At 39.5% G+C, this 22,531-nt stretch overlaps 1 pseudogene; it reads right to left on the bottom strand.

Moving 5' to 3' along the window:
- Positions 1-471: 471 nt before the first annotated feature.
- The window catches only part of LOC119515306, a 49,551-nt pseudogene continuing 27,491 nt past the window's right edge, over positions 472-22,531 (bottom strand).

Here is a 22,531-nt window from a genome sequence, read left to right on the forward strand (position 1 = left end):
CTAGTTAATAATCTCTGTGGGTAATGAAAGAATCATGCATTTATGGGGCAGGAAAAATTACCTTGGATAGCAAGCATTCAGTGCACTGGAACCTTTGCATAATCACTGATAAAGAGGCCACAGAGACTCATGGGATGTGGAGTCTTGCATTACCCAGAAGAAGTCACTAGGAATAGATGTCCAGCAGCTCTTTCTGCACATGTGAAGTTCCATTTTGGGGCAATAGGCTGCTCTTGCTTTGGGGGGAGATTCCACATCTTTGTGGTCCAAAGTATGGCCCTAGGAACCAAACTGGAAAAAAGGGGGGTTGAAAAGGACCTCTGCAGAACTTGGGGGCCAGAGAAGAGTGGTGGATGGGACTGACTTATGCCCCTGTAAGGTTGAGACAAAACAATGAGGATTCTTAGCACATGCTTGTTAGGCTGTCCTGGAGTTGGTCTCAGAAAAAGGCAGGAAAGAGCTGTCTTGGCTCTAGCCCTTCTGGTTGTAGGACTGGGTGGTGAAAAAGGGTGGAATGGGCTTAAACACTTAAATAAAACTCCAGGAAACAGAATCCAAAAATACATTGAAAGAATAATAATCACAATTAATAGGTTTGGATTTGTTTCTTTCTCTGAAACAGGGTAATAGTAGGAGCCCATGAAGGTGCATCAAAAGGCGTAAGAGATGATTCTAGAAATCCTGCTTTTGCTACTGTGGCCTGGCAACATGCAACCGGGTCCTCTTAAAGGTAGAGCAGCTTGACTGTGTGTTAAAACTTCGACTTCCATGTGAGACCAAGGGAATAGATGTTTATTTGGTGTACGATCTATATTTTCTAAACAGTTTAACTTCTGCAGTCAGTTTGTACAAACACCACAATTACATGGAACTTTGAATAGGAAGTGAGATATGGTGGGTTTGTATAGGATAGAGGGAAATAGCAGCACATCCCAAAGTAATCTGGGCAGAGAATAAAAATACATATGCAGAGTTCCCCCGAGGAGCTGGGGGAAAATGTGGGAGTGTTGGACTTCCTCACCTGGACTGCTCCTGATGTTCTCACAAATATTGGGGACTGACAGCTTGGTATGCTGAGCCCTCTATCTTGGGACTTGCCCTTATGAAGCTTGTTACTGCAAAGGAGAGGATAAACCTGCTTATAATTGTGCCTAAGAGTCTCCCCGAGTGCCTTTTTGTTGCTCAGATGTGGCCCTCTCTCTCTCTCTCTCTCTCTAACTGAGCCACCTTGGCAGGTGAACTCACTGCCCTCCCCTCTACATGGGACCTGACTCCCAGGGGTATAAATCTCCCTGGCAACACAGGCTATGACTCCCGGGGATGAATCTGGACCCGGCATCGTGGGATTGACAACATTTTCTTGACCAAAAGGGGGATGCGAAATGAAATGAAACAAAGCTTCAGTGGCTGAGAGATTTCAAATGGAGTTGAGAGGTCACTCTGGTGGACATTTTTACATGCTATATAGATAATACTTTTTAGGTTTTAATGTATTGGAATAGCTAGAAGTAAATACCTGAAACTACCAAACTCCAACCCAGTAGCCTGGACTCTTGAAGACGATTGTATAACAATGTCGCTTATAAGAGGTAACTGTGATTGTGAAAACCTTGTGGTTTGCACTCCCTTTATCCAGTATATGGATGGATGAGTAGAAAAATGGGGACAAAAACTAAATGAAAAATAGGGTGGGATGAGGGGATGATTTTGGTGTTTTTACTTTTATTTTTTATTCTTATTCTGATTCTTTCTGGTGTAAGGAAAATGTTCAAAAATAGATTGGGTGAAGAATGCACAACTATATAATGGTACTGTGAACAGTTGATTGTACACCATAGATGATTGTATGGTATGTGAATATATCTCAATAAAACTGAATTTAATTTAAAAAAAAAATGACCTGATTGTATACTTCTGATGGTTTGTATGGTGTGGTGTGTGAATACATCTCAATAAAACTGCAAAAAAAAAAAAGTAGGGCAAGAATGTTGGCGCCAGAGACATGAGTTTAACTTCAGGGTCTGCCACTTGGCTCTCCTACAACTGCCGTAATTAAGGAACATCTACAAGCTTTGTTTTCCTCCTCTGTAAGATGAACATGGAAATAGAACTTACCTCATAGGGCTGTTTTGAGGATTAAATGTGATATGGCACATACACTCTGCTTGCTACATAACAAGATCCTAAAAAAAAGGCCTTGCTAGTACTACTACAAGGTACTTTGCTTGATTCTTTTATTTAAGCATCCCAGTGAACCCTCATATCTGCTGTGAGGTTGGCATCACCATTCTTATTTTAACCACTAAGGAAAATGGATGCTCAGAGGGGAGAAGTAAGTCACTTAACATCAAAAAAGTAGCTGGGGGAAGTGCTGGGATTAGATCCACCTTCTTAAAAATTTCAATCTCCAACCTTTTTTACATACATACGCTATGCTTCCTTCATTGTCCACTCACTCTTTCCAGGTTGACCTGGCCCCATGCCCATCCCATCTTCATCCTTAACTTTGGCTTCTAAGGAGATGCTGGTCACCCTGAAGATTGACATATAAAAGTTTAAAATGATAGTACTGGAAAAGCATTTTACTATTATCTAAATATACCTCTTCATAGTAAAGATTAATAAAATTGGGGTGGACTACATCATACAGTGAACTTTATATAAAGTGAAATAACACTGTATTGATATTTTTGGATTTCATTCAACATTGTGGTTTTAAGGTATAATCATGTTAAGGTGTTTAACTGAGGTTTAATTTTCACTAGAGCATTTTATTCCCACTGTATGACTCTATACCAACACTTACTTATCTAGTCTATTGTTATTGGATATTTGGTTTTCTGGTTTTTTTTTTAAGTTGCTATTACAAAAAATATTGTAACAAACATTCTCATACAAGTCTGTGGGTACAAATGTAAAAGAGTTTCTCTAGAGCAGTTCTCTGTGGTGGAGCTACTGGCAGCCTGGATGAGACCCTCTCCTGCCCCTTCACTGACACCTTGCAGGACACATGGCATCTTTGTGCCTCCTACCTACTAAATGACCACAGCACCCCCAGTCATGGTGACAACCAAAATATCCCAATATTTCCAAACACTCTTTAGGATGCCCAGTTGAGAACTATGTTTTAGGTTATATATCTTGCAGTAGAATTGTCAGGCCACAGGCTGTGTGATTGTTCAGTCTCATAATTTATATAGTATTGTTGAGATTCAGAGAGAGTGGTGGGTTTCCATATGCAAATCCAACATACACATAATTCATGTTACATAGCACACTCATGCATTATTTACCTATATACAGCCCAATACATCTCAGGAACTCTTCACATATATTTTTAGTGCTGTTGGGCCAATAGTTTAAGTTATTCATGCTTTAAAAAAAGCTTCACGTTTCACAGTTTATTAAGAACAGAATATTTTCTGTTATCCTTTTTATAATAAATTTGGTATCACATCTGAATAATTCTAGAAGAACATTTTAATACACATTCCCTAAAATGAATATATTTCCCGTCAGTAACTTTGAATAGTTGTTGAAAGCTTTCACACATTCAAAGTATTCATAGGGTTTCACTCCTTTATCAATGCCCTTCTATCCAATTAGTTATAACCTATCAAGGAAGACTTTCAACATGTGCTATAATTAGGGTTTCCGACCTGTGATTCTGCTGGTATTCAGTGAGTTGGCTTGTTGATGAAGCCTTCTGCACTTGGACAGTATTGATAGGAGTTTTTTTCTTGTGTGTTTTTCTTTGATGTTTGGTGAGGGCTGACCTCTGGCTGAGGATATTTCTACATTCATTACATTCATAGGGTTTTTCCCCAGTGTGAATTCTCTGATGTTTTGTGAGGGTTGACTTTTCATAGAAGGTTTTCTCATATTTGGGACATTTGTAGGGTTTCTCTCCTGTATGAGTGCTCTGATGCACAATGAGATTGGATTTCACACAGAAACATCTCCAGCATCATTACATTTATAGGGTTTCTCTCCTGTGTGGGTCCTTTGATGTTGAGTAAGGTTTGATTTCACATGGAAAGTTTTCCCACATTCATTACATTCATAGGGTTTCTCTCCTGTGTGAATTTTCTGATGGTTTGAATGTATTATGTCCCCCAAAACACCATTATCTTTGATGCAGTCTTGTGTGGGCAGATGCATTAGTGTTGATTAGATTGTAATTCTTTGATTGTTTCCATGGAGATGTGACCCACCCAACTGTAGGTGATAACTCTGATTAGATAATTTCCATGGAGGTGTGGCCCCGCCCATTCAGCATGGGCCTTGATTAGTTTACTGGAGCACCATATAAGCTCAGACAGAAGGAGTGAGCTTTCTACAGCCAAGAGGGACACTTTGAAGAACCCACAGGAGCTGAGAGAGGAGCTGCAGCTTACAGATACATTTTGGAGATGGCCTTTGAAAGCAGACTTTTTCTTCAGAGAAGCTAAGAGAGGACAAATGCCCCAAGAGCAACTGAGAGTGACATTTTGAAGAGGTGCTATAGCCTAGAGAGGAACGTTCTGGGAAAAAGCCATTTTGAAACCAGAACTTGGAGCAGACGCCAGCCACATGCCTTCCCAGCTAACAGAGGTTTTCCAGACGCCATTGGCTATTCTCCAGTGAAGGTACCTGACTGCCGATACATTACCTTGGACACTTTATGGCCTTAAGACTATAACTGTGTAACCAGATAAACCCCCTTTATAAAAGACAACCCATTTCTGATGTTTTGCAAAAGGACAGCATTAGCAAACTGAACATACGGTGAGGGCTGATTTCTGGCAGAACTTTCCGCATTCTTTACATTCATATGGTTTTTCTCTTGCGTGTGTTCTCTGATGCTCAGTGAGGTTAGATTTCACAAAGGAAGACTTTTCACATTCATTACATTCATAGGGTTTTTTTTCCTGTGTGTGTGCTCTGATGTTGAGTAAGGTCTATTTTCTTACAGAAGCTTTCCCCACATTTATTACAGTCATAGGTTTGCTTTCCTTTGTTAGCTCTCTGATTTTGAATAATATGTGATTGCCTATTTAAGTTCCTCCCACTTCCATTATTCTCATCAGGTTTTTCCCCAAGTGTGTTCTCTGATGTTCAGCGAGATTTAACTTCTTGCAGAAGAATTTCTATCTTTTATTACCTTTTCAGGTTTTCTCTCCTGCGTGAATTATCTGATTTAGAGTGAGGTGAGACTTGTGCTTTAAGGCTCTCTTGCTCTCATAATCACTGGGTTTTTCTCTTGCGTGAGTTTTCTGATGGTGAGTAAAGCTTGATATTTTGTGGAAGGATTTCCTACATTTTTTACAGTCATAGATTTTCTCTCCTGGGTGAGTTCTCTCATTTTGAGTATTGTCTGACTTCCTTGAGGCTTTTCCACTTTCATTAGTCATCAAGTTTTTCTCCTGTGTACATTCTTTGATGTTGAGCAAGGTTTGACTTCTTGCCAAAGGATTTCCCAAATCTATTTCATTCATTGTGTTCTACCCTAGGTGAATTCTCTGATGTACATGTTTTGACTTCATGCATGAGGATTTCCCACTATTACTAGATTCATGTGGCTTTCTCTCTTTAGGATTTCTCAGACAAGCACTGAACTTGAACTTCTGAATGAAGGCTTGTCCATATTCATTATTTTCAGAGGATTTCTCTCCTGTATGAGCTCTCCTGTGTGTAATGAAGGCTGTCTTTGTGGGAGGCTTTCCCATGGTCATTATATTCAAGAAGTTTCTCCAAAGCTGGAATTATCTGATGCTGAACAGTCCTCCTCATGACTATGGGGTTTCTTTTTTTTTTTTTTTTTTTTTTCTTTTTGGTCATTTTCACAGGGCTTGTTCCCCAAATGAGATTTCTCATGTTTGGTATCAAGGAAGCCACATCCATTGAAATCACCAGACTTTTTTCTTACATGGCTTCTATTCATAATATTTAATTCTGAAACACATTTCAGGTTTGTTCCAAATGAGTCACAGTTATGGGATTTTTTTTTTTTTTTTTGAGGGCATTGGATTTGTGGCCAGATTAAATGCTTCTCCTAAAGTCTTACTTTTCTCTGCAGTCAGTATTTTGTTGTTGAGGAATAAAGCTTGCTTTGAATGTTTGCCTTCATTTTCCTGGCTTCTCTCTTTCATGTTACTGGCATTCTGGACTTCCATAAATATGAAAATGTAACCATACACTATAAATCTTAACACATTTCTTAAGGAATGGAGTTGTACCCACGTGTCTTATGTTGAGTTTATTCTTAGATTTCAGACACAGTCTCCTAGGATGAAAGAAGTCCAAAGAAAACATTTCTCCTACTCTTCTGGGTTGGTAATATGAGAACAGACACAAAAACACTAACTGTAGTAGAAATAGGGAGAGAAACTTGCAAATTAACTCAAGTAACTTTGGCCTGTTACAGATAAGATCTCAAAATGGCTACAGAATTTGAAACAAAATATAAGGAATAGTGAGTGAGAACAAAAGATGTTTTGATCCAAGGATGACTGATTCAAGGATGGAGGACACTCAGAGAATGGAGAGAATCCTAATAAAACAGGGGGGCACTGAGTAGGGAGACAAAGACTGAAGGGTGATCTGGGGGTGTATCAAACCAAGGATTATGTTTGGAGTAGATCAGAAACTAGTTCCTTATTACTCTCTCCCTGTATCTTAATACTGCAGTAGGATTCCAGTTTTCACACTTCCAATCCCTTTTTCTTCTTTTCCATTCTGCATAGCAACCCCAAATTAAATTTATGAAATCAGTAATTTGTGTCTATATGTTGGTCCTATAGTTCAGGCTGTATCTCTCTGTTAGCTGTGATTTATAGAAAAACAGTCACAATACTATTTTTTTTTTTAATCTTCATTTTATTGAGATATATTCATATACCACGCAGTCATACAAAACAAATCGTACTTTTGATTGTTCACAGTACCATTACATAGTTGTACATTCATCACCCAAATCAATCCCTGACACCTTCATTAGCACACACACAAGAATAACAAGAATAATAATTAGAGTGAAAAAGAGCAATTGAAGTAAAAAAGAACACTGGGTACCTTTGTCTGTTTGTTTCCTTCCCCTATTTTTCTACTCACCCATCCATAAACTAGACAAAGTGGAGTGTGGTCCTTATGGCTTTCCCAATCCCATTGTCACCCCTCATAAGCTACATTTTTATACAACTGTCTTCGAGATTCATGGGTTCTGGGTTGTAGTTTGATAGTTACAGGTATCCACCACCAGCTACCCCAATTCTTTAGAACCTAAAAAGGGTTTTCTAAAGTGTGCGTAAGAGTGCCCACCAGAGTGACCTCTCGGCTCCTTTTGGAATCTCTCTGCCACTGAAGCTTATTTCATTTCCTTTCACATTCCCCTTTTGGTCAAGAAAATGTTCTCCGTCCCACGATGCCGGGTCTACATTCCTCCCCGGGAGTCATATTCCACGTTGCCAGGGAGATTCACTCCCCTGGGTGTCTGATCCCACGTAGGGGGGAGGGCAGTGATTTCACCTTTCAAGTTGGCTTAGCTAGAGAGAGAGGGCCACATCTGAGCAACAAAGAGGCATTCGGGAGGAGGCTCTTAGGCACAACCATAGGGAGGCCTAGCCTCTCCTTTGCAGCAACTGTCCTCCCAAGGGTAAAACCTGTGGTAGAGGGCTCAACCCATCAAACCACCAGTCCCCTATGTCTGTGGTCATGTTAGCAACCATGGAGGTGGGGTAGGCGAATACCCCTGCATTCTCCACAGGCTCCTCAAGGGAGCACTACATCTCTTTTTTTTTTTCCTTGTTTTTCTTTTCTTTTCTTTTTTTTTTTTTTTTAACTTTCCCTTCTTTTTTAAATCAACTGTATGAAAAAAAAGTTAAAAAGAAAACAAACATACAATAAAAGAACATTTCAAAGAGACCATAACAAGGGAGTAAGAAAAAGACAACTAACCTAAGATAACTGCTTAACTTCCAACATGTTCCTACTTTACCCCAAGAAAGTTACCTAATATAGCAACATTTCTGTGAACTTGCTCCTACTATATCCATCAGAAATTAACAGACCATAGTCATTCCTGGGCATCCCCAGAACGTTAAATAGCTTATCTGTTCTTCTTGGATTATTGTTCCCCCTTCCTTAATTGCTCTCTATTGCTAGTTCCCCTACAATCTACATTATAAACCATTTGTTTTACATTTTTCAAAGTTCACATTAGTGGTAGCATATAATATTTCTCTTTTTGTGCCTGGCTTATTTCGCTCAGCATTATGTCTTCAAGGTTCATCCATGTTGTCATATGTTTCACCAGATCGTTCCTTCTTACTGCCGCGTAGTATTCCATCGTGTGTATATACCACATTTTATTTATCCACTCATCTGTTGAAGGACATTTGGGTTGTTTCCATCTCTTGGCAATTGTGAATAATGCTGCTATAAACATTGGCGTGCAGATATCTGTTCGTGTCACTGCTTTCCGATCTTCCGGGTATATACCGAGAAGTGCAATCGCTGGATCGAATGGTAGCTCTATATCTAGTTTTCTAAGGAACTGCCAGACTGACTTCCAGAGTGGCTGAACCATTATACAGTCCCACCAACAGTGAATAAGAGTTCCAATTTCTCCACATCCCCTCCAGCATTTGTAGTTTCCTGTTTGTTTAATGGCAGCCATTCTAATCGGTGTTAGATGGTATCTCATTGTGGTCTTAATTTGCATCTCTCTAATAGCTAGTGAAGCTGAACATTTTTTCATGTGTTTCTTGGCCATTTGTATTTCCTCTTCAGAGAACTGTCTTTTCATATCTTTTGCCCATTTTATAATTGGGCCGACTGTACTTTTGTCATTGAGTTGTAGGATTTCTTTATATATGCAAGATATCAGTCTTTTGTCAGATACATGGTTTCCAAAAATTTTTTCCCATTGAGTTGGCTGCCTCTTTACCTTTTTGAGAAATTCCTTTGAGGTGCAGAAACTTCTAAGCTTGAGGAGTTCCCATTTATCTATTTTCTCTTTTGTTGTTTGTGCTTTGGGTGTAAAGTCTAGGAAGTGGCCGCCTAATACAAGGTCTTGAAGATGTTTTCCTACATTATCTTCTAGGAGTTTTATGGTACTTTCTTTTATATTGAGAACTTTGGTCCATTTTGAGTTAATTTTTGTGTAGGGGGTGAGGTAGGGGGTCCTCTTTCATTCTTTTGGATATGGATATCCAACTCTCCCAGCCCCATTTGTTGAAAAGACCATTATGACTCAGTTCAGTGACTTTGGGGGCCTTATCAAAGATCAGTCGGCCATAGATCTGAGGGTCTATCTCCAAATTCTCAATTCGATTCCATTGATCTATATGTCTATCTTTGTGCCAATACCATGCTGTTTTGGCAACTGTGGCTTTATAATAAGCTTCAAAGTCAGGGAGTGTAAGTCCTCCCACTTCGTTTTTCTTTTTTAGAGTGTCTTTAGCAATTCGAGGCATCTTCCCTTTCCAAATAAATTTGATAACTAGCTTTTCCAAGTCTGCAAAGTAGGTTGTTGGAATTTTGATTGGGATTGCATTGAATCTGTAGATGAGTTTGGGTAGAATTGACATCTTAATGACATTTAGTCTTCCTATCCATGAACATGGAATATTTTTCCATCTTTTAAGGTCCCCTTCTATTTCTTTTAGTAGAGTTATGTAGTTTTCTTTGTATAGGTCTTTTACATCTTTGGTTAAGTTTATTCCTAGGTACTTGATTTTTTTAGTTGCTATTGAAAATGGTATCTTTTACTTGAGTGTCTCTTCAGTTTGTTCATTTCTAGCATATAGAAACATTACTGACTTATGTGCATTAACCTTGTATCCCGCTACTTTGCTAAATTTGTTTATTAGCTCTAGTAGCTGTATCGTCGATTTCTCAGGGTTTTCTAGATATAAGATCATATCATCTGCAAACAATGACAGTTTTACTTCTTCTTTTCCAATTTGGATGCCTTTTATTTCTTTGTCTTGCCGGATTGCCCTGGCTAGCACTTCCAGCACAATGTTGAATAACAGTGGTGATAGCGGGCATCCTTGTCTTGTTCCTGATCTTAGAGGGAAGGCTTTCAGTCTCTCACCATTGAGTACTATGCTGGCTGTGGGTTTTTCATATATGCTCTTTATCATGTTGAGGAAGTTTCCTTCAATTCCTACCTTTTGAAGTGTTTTTATCAAAAAGGGATGTTGGATTTTGTCAAATGCTTTTTCAGCATCTATTGAGATGATCAATTGATTTTTCCCTTTTGACTTGTTAATGTGTTGTAATAAATTGATTGATTTTCTTATGTTGAACCATCCTTGCATGCCTGGAATGAACCCCACTTGGTCATGGTGTATGATTTTTTTAATGTGTCTTTGGATTCGATTTGCAAGTATTTTGTTGAGGATTTTTGCATCTATATTCATTAGGGAGATTGGCCGGTAGTTTTCCTTTTTTGTAACATCTTTGCCTGGTTTTGGTATTAGATTGATGTTAGCTTCATAAAATGAGTTAGGTAGTGTTCCACTTTCTTCAATGTTTTGAAAGAGTTTGAGTAAGATTGGTGTCAGTTCTTTCTGGAAAGTTTGGTAGAATTCCCCTGTGAAGCCATCTGGCCCTGGGCATTTATTTGTGGGAAGATTTTTGATGACTGATTGGATCTCTTTGCTTGTGATGGGTTGGTTGAGGTCTTCTATTTCTTCTCTGGTCAGTCTAGGTTGTTCATATGTTTCCAGGAAATTGTCCATTTCCTCTACATTATCCAGTTTGTTGCCATACAGTTGTTCATAGTATCCTCTTATAATTTTTTTAATTTCTTCAGGATCTGCAGTTATGTCACCTTTTTCATTCATTATTTTGTTTATATGGGTCTTCTCTCTTTTTGATTTTGTCAGTCTAGCTAGGGGCTTGTCAATCTTGCTGATCTTCTCAAAGAACCAACTTTTGGTGATATTTATCCTCTCTATTGTTTTTTTGTTCTCTATGTCATTTATTTCTGCTTTAATCCTTGTTATTTCTTTTCTTGTATTTGGTTTAGGATTGGTTTGCTGTTCATTTTGTAGCTTCTTCAGTTGATCCATTAGTTCTTTGATTTTGGCTCTTTCTTCCTTTTTAATATATGCGTTTAGTGCTATAAATTTCCCCCTTAGCACTGCTTTTGCTGCATCCCATAGGTTTTGGTATGTTGTGTTCTCATTTTCATTCGTCTCCATATATTTAGCAATTTCTCTTGCTATTTCTTCTTTAACCCACTGATTGTTTAGGAGTGTGTTGTTTAACCTCCAGGTATTTGTGAATTTTCTAAGTCTCTGATGGTTATTGACTTCTAATTATATTCCATTGTGGTCAGAGAATGTGCTTTGAATAATTTCAATCTTTTTAAATTTATTGAGGCTTGTTTTATGTCCCAGCATATGATCTATTCTGGAGAAAGTTCCATGAGCACTAGAAAAGTATGTGTATCCTGGTGATTTGGGATGTAATGTCCTGTATATGTCTGTTAAATCTAATTCATTTATCAGATTGTTTAGGTTTTCAATTTCCTTATTGGTCTTCTGTCTGGTTGATCTATCTATAGGAGAGAGTGATGTGTTGAAGTCTCCCACAATTATTGTGGAAACATCAATTGCTTCCTTTAGTTTTGCCAGTGTTTCTCTCATGTATTTTGTGGCACCTTGGTTGGGTGCATAGACATTTATGATTGTTATTTCTTCTTGTTGAATTGCCCCTTTTATTAGTACGTAGTGGCCTTCTTTGTCTCTCAAAACATCCCTGCATTTGAAGTCTATTTTATCTGAGATTAATATTGCTACACCTGCTTTCTTTTGGCTGTAGCTTGCATGAAATATTTTTTTCCATCCTTTCACTTTCAGTTTCTTTGTGTCCCTGTGTCTAAGATGAGTCTCTTGTATGCAACATATTGATGGTTCATTTTTTTTGATCCATTCTGCGAATCTATATCTTTTAATTGGGGAGTTTAATCCATTTACATTCAACGTTATAACCGTGAAGGCATTTCTTGAATCAGCCATCTTATCCTTTGGTTTATGTTTGTCATATTTTTCCCCTCTGTCTATTAATATCCTTTATTGTACCCATACCGAATCTCTTTAGTACTGAACCTTTCTCCAAGTCTCTCTGTCCTTTCTTTGTTTCTCTGTCTGTAGGGCTCCCCTGAGTATCTCCAGTAGGGCAGGTCTCTTGTTAGCAAATTCTCTCAGCATTTGTTTGTCTGTGAAAAATTTAAGCTCTCCCTCAAATTTGAAGGAGAGCTTTGCTGGATAAAGTATTCTTGGCTGGAAATTTTTCTCACTCAGAATTTTAAATATATCGTGCCACTGCCTTCTTGCCTCCATGGTGGCTGCTGAGTAGTCACTACTTAGTCTTATGCTGTTTCCTTTGTATGTGGTGAATTGCTTTTCTCTTGCTGCTTTCAGAACTTGCTCCTTCTCTTCTGTGTTTGACAGTGTGATCAGTATATGTCTCGGAGTGGGTTTATTTGGATTTATTCTATTTGGAGTTCGCTGAGCATTTATGATTTGTGTATTTATGTTGTTTTGAAGATTTGGGAAGTTTTCCCCAACAATTTCTTTGAATACTCTTCCTAGACCTTTACCCTTTTCTTCCCCTTCTGGAACACCAATGAGTCTTATATTCGGACGTTTCATATTATCTATCATATCCCTGAGGTCCATTTCAATTTTTTCAATTTTTTTCCCCATTCTTTCTTTTATGCTTTCATTTTCCATTCTGTCATCTTCGAGGTCACTGATTCATTGTTCAACTTCCTCTAGTCTTGTACTATGAGCGTCCAGAATCTTTTTAATTTGGTCAACAGTTTCTTTAATTTCCATAAGATCATCCATTTTTTTATTTAGTCTTGCAATGTCTTCTTTATGCTCTTCTAGGGTCTTCTTGATTTCCTTTATCTCCTGTACTATGGTCTCATTGTTCATCTTTAGTTCTTTGAGAAGCTGCTCTAGGTGCTGTGTCTCTTCTGGTCTTTTGATTTGGGTGCTTGGGCTTGGGTTATCCATATCGTCTGGTTTTTTCATATGCTTTATAATTTTCTGTTGTTTTTGGCCTCGTGGCATTTGCTGAACTTGATAGGGTTCTTTTAGGATTTGTAGACCAATTGAAGTCCTTATCTCTACTTTATCAGATCTACAGCTTCGTGGAGTACACTTTCTCTAACTAACCAGCAGGTGGCATCCACGAGCCACCTGTTCTCCACAAGCCAGTTCTCCCCTGCTTAGCCTTTTTGGTGAGTGGGGGAGTGAGTCTTGTGGGGTCCAATTGGTGTACCAAGCTTGCGTGTGTAGTTGGTGTTGCCTGCCCTGTATATGGGGCGTGTTTCTGGGCGGTCAGGGAGGGGGGGTGGCTCTAACAATCAAATCTCCCTGGTGATCCTGGAGTTTTAAAGCTGCTGCAATAGTCTAATCCTTCAGTTCAGTCCTGCCACAGTTTGTCTCTGCCACTGACCCACAAGTCCTTGGTATTGGCGTATGGCTCCTGAGACTTGCGAGTGGGCCCCTCTTCCAGGCCGTGCACCCCGGGTCCTCTGTTGAGGGATGACTGTGCTATGTCACAGGTGAGTGCCGTCCCCCCAGGGCAGTTCTGGGCTGCTGGGCTGTGTAGGGAGGCTCCCAGTCTGCTGAAATGATGGCTGAATGGGGCTTTGTTAATTCACACTGCTCTACCTTCCCAACTCTGGGACAATCAGCTGAAGTTGCAGGGAAGGCTAATGTCCACGCCCAGTTTTGTGGTGTGTGCCTGTTATTTGAAGCACTTCCGTCACACTGGGTTGTCTGGGGCAGTTCTGGGCTATGGGGCTGGCGTTGGGCAGGAGTGTTTCCTGTCCACCAGGATGATGGCTGTGAGTGGACACCCCCCTTTTCTTGGGAAGTTGTGGTGTTTAGTGAATTTTCTCAGCCACTGGATTATTGCGTTTTGTCTCAGAGCTCTCCTAGTTCTGCTCTTGACTTGACCTGCCCAAATAGTAAGTCTTTGAAGCTTTCTGTATTGGGCTTCTTAGAGCAGTTGTTTTAGAAAAAGAAAAAAGGATTAAAAAAAAAACAAAAACAAAAGCAAAAAAAAAAAAAACGGGCCCTCCTCAGAGATCTAATGGGTTATTGAAATGCTAAGAGACAAAGCAACCAGGACCATTAAGGAAAGGTCCACAGGGCAGAGAGATCAGCTTTTCTTCGGGATTTGCATATGCGCCTCAGGGCCCTTCCCCTTTCTATGTTCACCAGAACTCCAAAAATCCTCCGCTTTTATTTTGGAGTTTTTCGTGTTGTTTTTTTTCTATGCCTGTCTCCTCTCTGCTGGGCTGGCTGCTCTCAGATTCTCTGGTGTCTGGTCTCAGTCTATCTATGTTTGGAGTTTGGATCAGTAGAATGAGTTTCTGATAAGAGCTGCCACTGCAGTTCTCCTTTCTCCTTCCCGGAGCTGACAGCCCCTCCTCCCCCGGGACTGAGCCTGGCAGGGAGGGGCGCAGGTCCCCTGGCCACAAAAACTTACAGATTTTGCTGATCTCAGCAGTTCCACATTTTCATGAGTGTTGTATGAAGTATGCCCAAAGTCAGATTGCTCTGTGGTGTCCAGTCCACGCAGTTCCTGGCTTTCTACCTACTTTCCTGGAGGAGTAACTAAAACATACAGCTCACCAGTCTGCCATCTTGCCCCGCCTCTCACAATACTATTTTTTAATTCAGCATTTATAGCATGTTTTCCTCCTCTCTGATTTTTCTTTTCTGTGAGAACTAAAACATCTGGTTACTCAAGTTGGTCCTAGGATCTTTATTAAGTTTTTCTTTATTTGTCTTAAAACTTTTGGTGATGGGTGATTACTGTTCTCTTCCATACTCACATTTTATGCAGGAGCATCAGTTGTATGCTTAAACACTTAGGACTTTTCTGCAGTGGATGAAACAAATAGAAGAAAATATGCCAGCAAGGAAAATTTTATATTAGATTTTTATGCTTAGATTTTATACCTAGAATTTTTGCACTAAGATTTTTATACCTAGAATCACAATACATGATCAAGTGATCATCCCACAGGTTCACATTATCATTTAGCAACAATCAGGTCAGGCTATTTAACTCCATGAATTACGCGTTTCCAACCACAAGCCTACTCTCATGTTCTTTGCTTGGCATATATTTCATCCTTAACTTGACTCAGAACCTAGACATCGTTCAGAAAAATGCATCTGCCCCATTGTTAAAATCTCTTCACCACTTTAATTTCCATTTGTGGTACAACTGACAAATAAATACTATCTGTATAGTATGTTTTTTTTTTTTTTAATAGTTTTGGCTGCTCATTGATTTTTTTTAATTAAATTCAGTTTTATTGAAATACATTCACACACCATACAATCATCCATGGTATACAATCCAGTATGATAACATAGTTATGCGTTCATCACCACACTCTATCTCTGAACATTTTCCTTACATCAGAAAGAACCAGAACAAGAATAAAAAATAAAAGTGAAAAAAGAACACCCAAATCATCCCCCCATCCCACCCCATTTGTCCTTTAGTTTTTATCCCCGTTTTTCTACTCATCTATACCCTAGATAAAGGGGGTATGATCCACAAGGTCTTCACAATCACACTGTCACCCCTTGTAATCTACATTATTATATAATTGTCTTCAGGAGTCCAGACTGCTGGGTGGGAGTTTGGTAGTTTCAGGTATTTACTTCTAGCTATTCCAATACATTAAAACCTAGGACATGTTATCTATATAGTGCATAAGAATGTCCACCAGAGTGACCTCTCAACTCCATTTGGAATCTCTCAGCCACTGAAACTATTTTGTCTCATTTTGCATCCCCTTTTTGGTCAAGAAGATACTCTCAGTCCCACGATGCCGGGTCCACATTCCTCCCCGGGAGTCATATTCTGCATTGCCAGGGAGATTTACACCCCTGGGAGTCGGGTCCCACGTAGGGGGGAGGGCAGCAAGTTCACCTGTCGAGATGGCTCATTTAGAGAGAGAGAGGGCTACATCTGAGCAACAAAGAGGTACTCAGGGGGAGACTCTTAGGCACCATTACATGCAAGTTTACACTCTCCTTTGTGGTAAGGAGCTTCATAAGGGCAAGTCCTATGCTCGAGGGCTCAGCACATCAAACCGCCAGTCCCAATGTTTGTGACAACATGAACACCAGTCCAGATGAGGAAGTCCAACACATCCGCACCTTCCCCCAGATCCTCAGGGCTGGGGAGGGGGAGGCTGTAAATACATTTTTTATTATCTGCCCAAATTACTCTGGGATGTGTCACTATTTCACTCCAGCCTATACTAACCTACTGTATCTCACTTCTGTACAGTAGGTTTTAACACTATATTCCAAAGCATTGGGTTGTACTGTGCTTTCTCTCTAGTTCTTCTACCATGACAAAGCCTGATAACTGCTTTTGGCAGTTTTTGGGATTTCAGCAGACTCCAACTTCCAATGAAAATGGGGTTAGCATTTTAATTTTTTTTAACTTTCCTGGTGGCTTTTAGATAATTTGCAGGAAAAGAAAGGGGCAATGCTGACTTTTTTTGATTTTTCACATTGGAATTCACCCTCCTTGTTAAACCTTCTTAGAACATTTTGCTTGCACAGTTTCTCGAACCCCACTCTCTCCTGGTTCTCCCCCTCCTTCAGTGAGTGCTCCTCCTCAGTCTCCCTTACGAGCATCTCTACCTCTTCCTGACCTAAGGAAGCACTAAAGGTATAGTCCTTGACCTCTTCTCTTTCCTGTCATCTTACTGAGAATAAACTTCAAAATCTTAACAGGCCTATAAAGCCTTGCCCCCAGCAAGGCCACAACCTCCTGCCCCTTTCTCCTCACTCAATCCCTTCTGTTCCAATGAATTTCTTGCTGTTCCTTGATTACACCAAGAACAATCCTGACTCAGGCTTGGCAACTGCTGTTTCCCAACCTGGAAATCTCTCCAATAGCCCCATGGCTCATTCCTTCCCTTCACTCAAGGCTTTGTTCCCGTTTCTATAAAATGTTCAGCTCCTCAAGGGGCCTTCCCTGACCTCCCTTCCTAAAACAGCTCTTCTTGTCGGTCTCTATCCCCTTTGTCTCAGTTGAATTTTTCATAGTGCTGATTACTACTGGACATAATATGTATTTATTTGTTTACTGGATCTATTTATAGGAGTAGAGACTTTGCTTCTGGATCCCCTGTGCTTAGAATGTAGCTGGTACAATAGTAGGTGCTTAATAAGTTTTTGCTGAATAAAGGAACATACAAATAAATGCATTTTAAGAAACAGAAAGGAAAACAATGGCCATTGCTGAACAAGAGAATAACCAAAAAATAAAGGTCTAGGATGACGAATGCAGCAATTGAGTCTATAAAAATCAAGCAAACTTCTGCAGTGGATGAAGACAGGGATTATAGCATAAATATAAATATAAATGGTATAAATATAAATATAGTTATTTATATTTATATAAATGTATAGTTCTTTCATGAACTACAGTATAAATATAAATATATATTTATATGAGTATAAATATATAGTATAAGTATAAATATAGTTCTTTATATTTATATAAATATAAATATAGTTTTTTCATGAACTAGAACAAATATATGTCACTATTGCAAGGAGTTAGTAATAGAGTGATACATGGGAAAAAATGCACCTATTGCAAACTATGGGCTACAGTTAACAGTAATATTTTAATATTGTTTTATCAACAGTAACAAACGTACCACACCAATGCTAAGGGTCAATAATAGTGGGGGATAAGGGGAATGGGATGTTTTGTTTTTTTGTTTTGAGTAATGAAGATGTCCTAAAATTGACTGAGGTGATGAACGTACAACTATGTGATGATACTGTGAATCACTAATTGTATACTTTGGATGGATTGTATGGTATGTGAATATATCTCAATAAAACTTCTAAAAAATCAAGCAAACCTCACTCTATAAGTCAAGAAAAAACAAAGAATATACAAATGAGAGTGTTATTTGGAGGTTTGATGCCCAAGATATAGTGGTCATCTGTCCTCTGCCACTTCTAAAAGTCTGGGAGACTAAAAAACATTTCAAAGTTATAAACTCTGGAACTGGCCAACTGGGATCCAATTTCCACCAGCTTCATTCTGTCTGACCTCACTCACTCACCTGTGTGGCTCTGACTTTGGAGCTCTCTCTTCATAATCCATGGTTCTTCTCCTTGCTCCAGCTTGAATATCAGCTCAGGTTTGGTAACACAGTGCCCTGATATGCAAAAAGACACTGCATTTGGCAAAGCTGCTTAGGGTTCAGGCCCTTTGAAGGATGAGAAGGGAGATGCTTTACAGCTGCAGAGTGATGGGACCCAACTGTGCCTTATCTAAGCAGACCTTTTCACCAGGGAGGTGAGAACACAACATTCCTTCAAGTGCCTTAAATGGGTCCTTGAACCCAAAATCTTAAGCCTAAAGCTCAATACATTCTACAATAATGTGGTTCCTCAGAAAGGAAATGCACACTGTTGGGAGGTGCATGGGCAGCTGTGTTTACCCTGTGACGTCAGGTGCCTACAGTTCTCCAGCATCACATCCCTGTACAGGAGCCTCTGAGAAGAGTCCAGCAGCTGCCACTCCTTCTGGGTGAAGTCCCCAGATACATCCTCAGGCAACACTGATCCCTGTAACAACCCATTCCTGCTCAATCTGAAGTGCTGAGGACCAGATGGCATGGCAAATATGTATGGGAACTAGTTCCTATTGTGTTCATTGCTGTGAATTTACCAGAAAATGGTAAATTCTACCATGTGCCTTGCTTCACTTTTGGGAGAAACAGAAATCCCAATAGAAATACTCTGTCTCTATATTTACTTAATTCATTTATTAATCCATAAATCAAGGTGGGTTCCCTCTATTTGCCTGGAACTGTTCTAGTTGCCAACAGTACTAGAGTGAATAAGACACTGGTCCTGCTTCTAAGGAGCTTAGAGAGTGATGAAACATAACATAACACGCAATAATGAACTATGGGAGCTGTACGTGTAAAAGGTAGAATGAGGTCACAAAGGGGAAGGAAAGTTAATTCTTGTTTTTTCAAGCTCCCACTTCATTGAAGAGATAGAGATTTGATTGCACACCAAAAGTGAATTTCATGTGAATATGAGGCAAAAAATAAGCAAAGGCATAGAAACATTAACATGTTAAACTGAAGGAATTTCAAGTAGTACAATGTGATAGAATAAAGTTGGGGGCTTTGTTGAGATACACAGCAGTAGAAGTATTAAGTGATCAAAGACAGAAAAATTGTAAACTTTCTCCTTTAGACCAGTTACTTCCAAAATACTTAGTTGCTCCATCAGTAAAAATTCCTGAGTACTCCTCAATATATTTATTTATCAATTAAGGAAATGACTCTGAAGTCATATATCAAAAGTAAAGCGTAACAACTTTCTTAGTTTAAAAATTTTTTTCTTTATTAAAAATTTTTTTCTTATACCACTTGATTGTTCCTTGGGGTGTATACCCCTACTTTGGAGATCATGTCCATGGACAATGGGGACATATAAATAAGTAACATGATTAGATTTATATATTTTGAAAGTATTGCTCCAGAAGCAGAGTGGAGAATGTTTTAAAGCAGTAGTTTTCCATCAAAATTCATTTTGCTCCCCAGGAGTGCATTTGGCATTATCTGTAGACTTTTGATTGGCACAACCAGGTTGGGGGAGGGGTGCTCCTGGAATATAGTGTGTAGAAGTCAGGGATGCTGCTAAATATCCTACACTGCATGGGACAGTCCCCAACAACAAAGACTGATCAGTCCAAAATGTCAATAGTGTCAAGATTGAGAAGTGTTTTAAGGGGAAGTGACAGAGGAAGATAACAGCCTGGTATGAGAGATGCCTCCTACTTTAATGCAGTAGCTGTGGGGGATTTAGAGGCAAGAACTGATTGTACATGGAGTTAACCAGTAATTGGTTATGCAGTGAAGGACCAATGGAGAATTCTTCCCAGATCATCCGCAGAAGCAGCTGGGTAGATGCTGGTACTGTAAACTGAGCTTGAAAAAACAGGAGAATGAATAGGCTGGGCAGAAGGAGAGAGTCATAAATCTTGGACACATTATAGTCAAGGTATCTCTGGAACACACAGATGAGGAAGTCCTGGTCACAACTGGAGATAAGGTTTTGGTGCTCAGGAGGGAGGCCTAAGAGTAAAATAAATACTTGGAAGTCAGGATTCTGTCAGTGGTAGCTGAAGCCATCAGGAAAAAGAACTTGCTTTTTAACTTTCCTGGTGGCTTTTAGATAATTTGCAGGGAAGAACAACAAGGAGATTGAAGGGACAGAGCCTGAGGAACAGGAGAGAAGGACGAGCAGGCCATGGAGACCAACACATCTTCTAAGGCAGAACTCAACCAGGAGGAGCAGCTGTGTTTGCAGCACCTGGAACAGTCTTGATCCACAACACTGCCCAATAAGCAGCTGTTGAACAAATGAAGAAGCTCAGAAACCACTGGTGGTGACAATTTCAAGAATAAATGATGACACTTCTAATTCAATACAATGGACTGGGCATGCATTTTTTACCACCTGTGTCTCCAAAAATACAATGGGGAGAAACAGGAACACTCCTTTTGCAGAGATATGCAGGAAAGGGTGCCAGCAGCACAAGAGAAATTTCGAGAAGTTTCTGGAAGACGGAATAAGAATCAGATATCAGAAGCATTGTGCTCACTCCTTAGTAAAAGCATAGAATGTGCAAAAGTCTCAGGCTTCTCTTCAGAGCTTAGCAATATCTCCCAGCTCAAAAGCAGCTGTAGCTGAGAACTACAGTGAGCACTGGGCTGAAGAAGTGCAAGTGGAAGGATCGACTGAGCGTTAATGCTTAAGGGATGCATTCCCAACAAAACAAAACAAAACAAAACAAAACAAAACAAAACAAAACTGGGGACTATCTCTAGGAGTCTGGGTGAACTTTGAGACTAAAGCAAGAAGTGGGGTACTGCACTTAGTCCTCCAAGATGAGAATAGCTTTTCTTTTAAGGCAACTCTGGGGACATAGATGGACATGCTCTGCCATCAAGTAAGGTACTGCCCCCTTTGTCAGTTGAAGGGATCTCCTTCAGTTTATCTTCTTACTCTTCTCTGTACAGCCCGAAGAGAAGCCTTCCTGGACACATCTCCCAACAATTCAGCTAAAAGGCCCAGAAGTCTTTCCGTTCAAGGGAAACACTTGCCTTGGAAACAGACCTCTGCACTGTCTCTATCTATACTGATCAAATAAAGTTTCTACTTTCATATTGACATGGAAGACAAAAAACGGTCAGACACTAGAGGAAAAACAGCAGTCTGAAAAATAAGCATCAGGAAGAACAGCCTTGAAGACTGCTAAACAAATTTAATGTAAATGAAAAACAGATAAGCACCAAGATGAATCGATTGAAGACTATGAGAACAAATTTAAGGTAAGATATTGAAGGGCATAATTTTTAAAAATTCAAACTGGTGTCCCCAAATTGAGGTAAGGAATCTTCCATAAAATGAGAACAGTCTGTTATGAAAAAAGAAAAGGGACATAGGTATTAAATATTTTGTTGCTGACAAAAAACAAAACTTTCAAGAGGAGTCTCAAAAACAAAATGACAAATGGGTGACACAAGTGAGCAAATCTTTCCTCCCACAGAAAAATGGAAATTATGAAAGAAAAGAAAGGAACATAGATGGCAGATTGAGAAGAGGCCCTAACATTCTAACGGGATTCTAGACAGCAAGAACAGAGAGGAAGGAGGGAAGGAAATAATCACAGAAATAACTGAAAATCTCCCTGAGCACATGAGGTTTCATTTCATGAGGACATATCCAGTTACCAAACAGGCAAGCTGAAAAAAGAACAAATAACCAGCTACAGGCCAGTGTAATATCTGAAATCCAAGCACAAAGAAAAACTTACAAGAAAAATAAAAACAGGTTTCCTATAAAGGAATGAGAATCAAACTGCCATATGACTTCTCCTCAGTCTCTCCAAATCCTAAGAGATAGTGATTATCTTGTCCAAACATTTGAGGAAAAGGATTTATAAACAGAATCCTATAACCAATCAATCCCTCAAGTAAAAGGGCAGGGAAAAGACATTTTCAAATATCCAAAGGTTTAGAAGGTATACCAACCACACACCCATTCTTTAAAATACTTGGTTAAAACTCAGTAGAATCCAAGAAAGAGCACATGACTTACAGAAATAGTGGTGAAGGGGCAGAAGAGACCAGCAAGAACTGGTTTATGGTAAAGCCAAAGGGGGCCAACTAACTCAACAGGAAACACTGCTTTTTATTTTAAAGTTATTTATAAAGGGTATGTAAGCAAAGTGCTTACAGTCTTTGATAATGCGACATATTTTGGGTACGAAGCCTGAGAATTTCTGAAACTTTGGAAGAGGAGCTGTGAAGCTGAAACAAGTCACACCAGTTCACCAACGGCCCACCTGGAATGATAAAATAAACCATGGAAGACAAAGCCATCTGGTCCTCTGCCTTAGCCATGATCTCAGCCCTAATGGTCAGCAGAGG

Source organism: Choloepus didactylus, chromosome 19 (genome assembly GCF_015220235.1).
Source record: "Choloepus didactylus isolate mChoDid1 chromosome 19, mChoDid1.pri, whole genome shotgun sequence".
Lineage (NCBI taxonomy): Eukaryota > Metazoa > Chordata > Mammalia > Pilosa > Megalonychidae > Choloepus > Choloepus didactylus.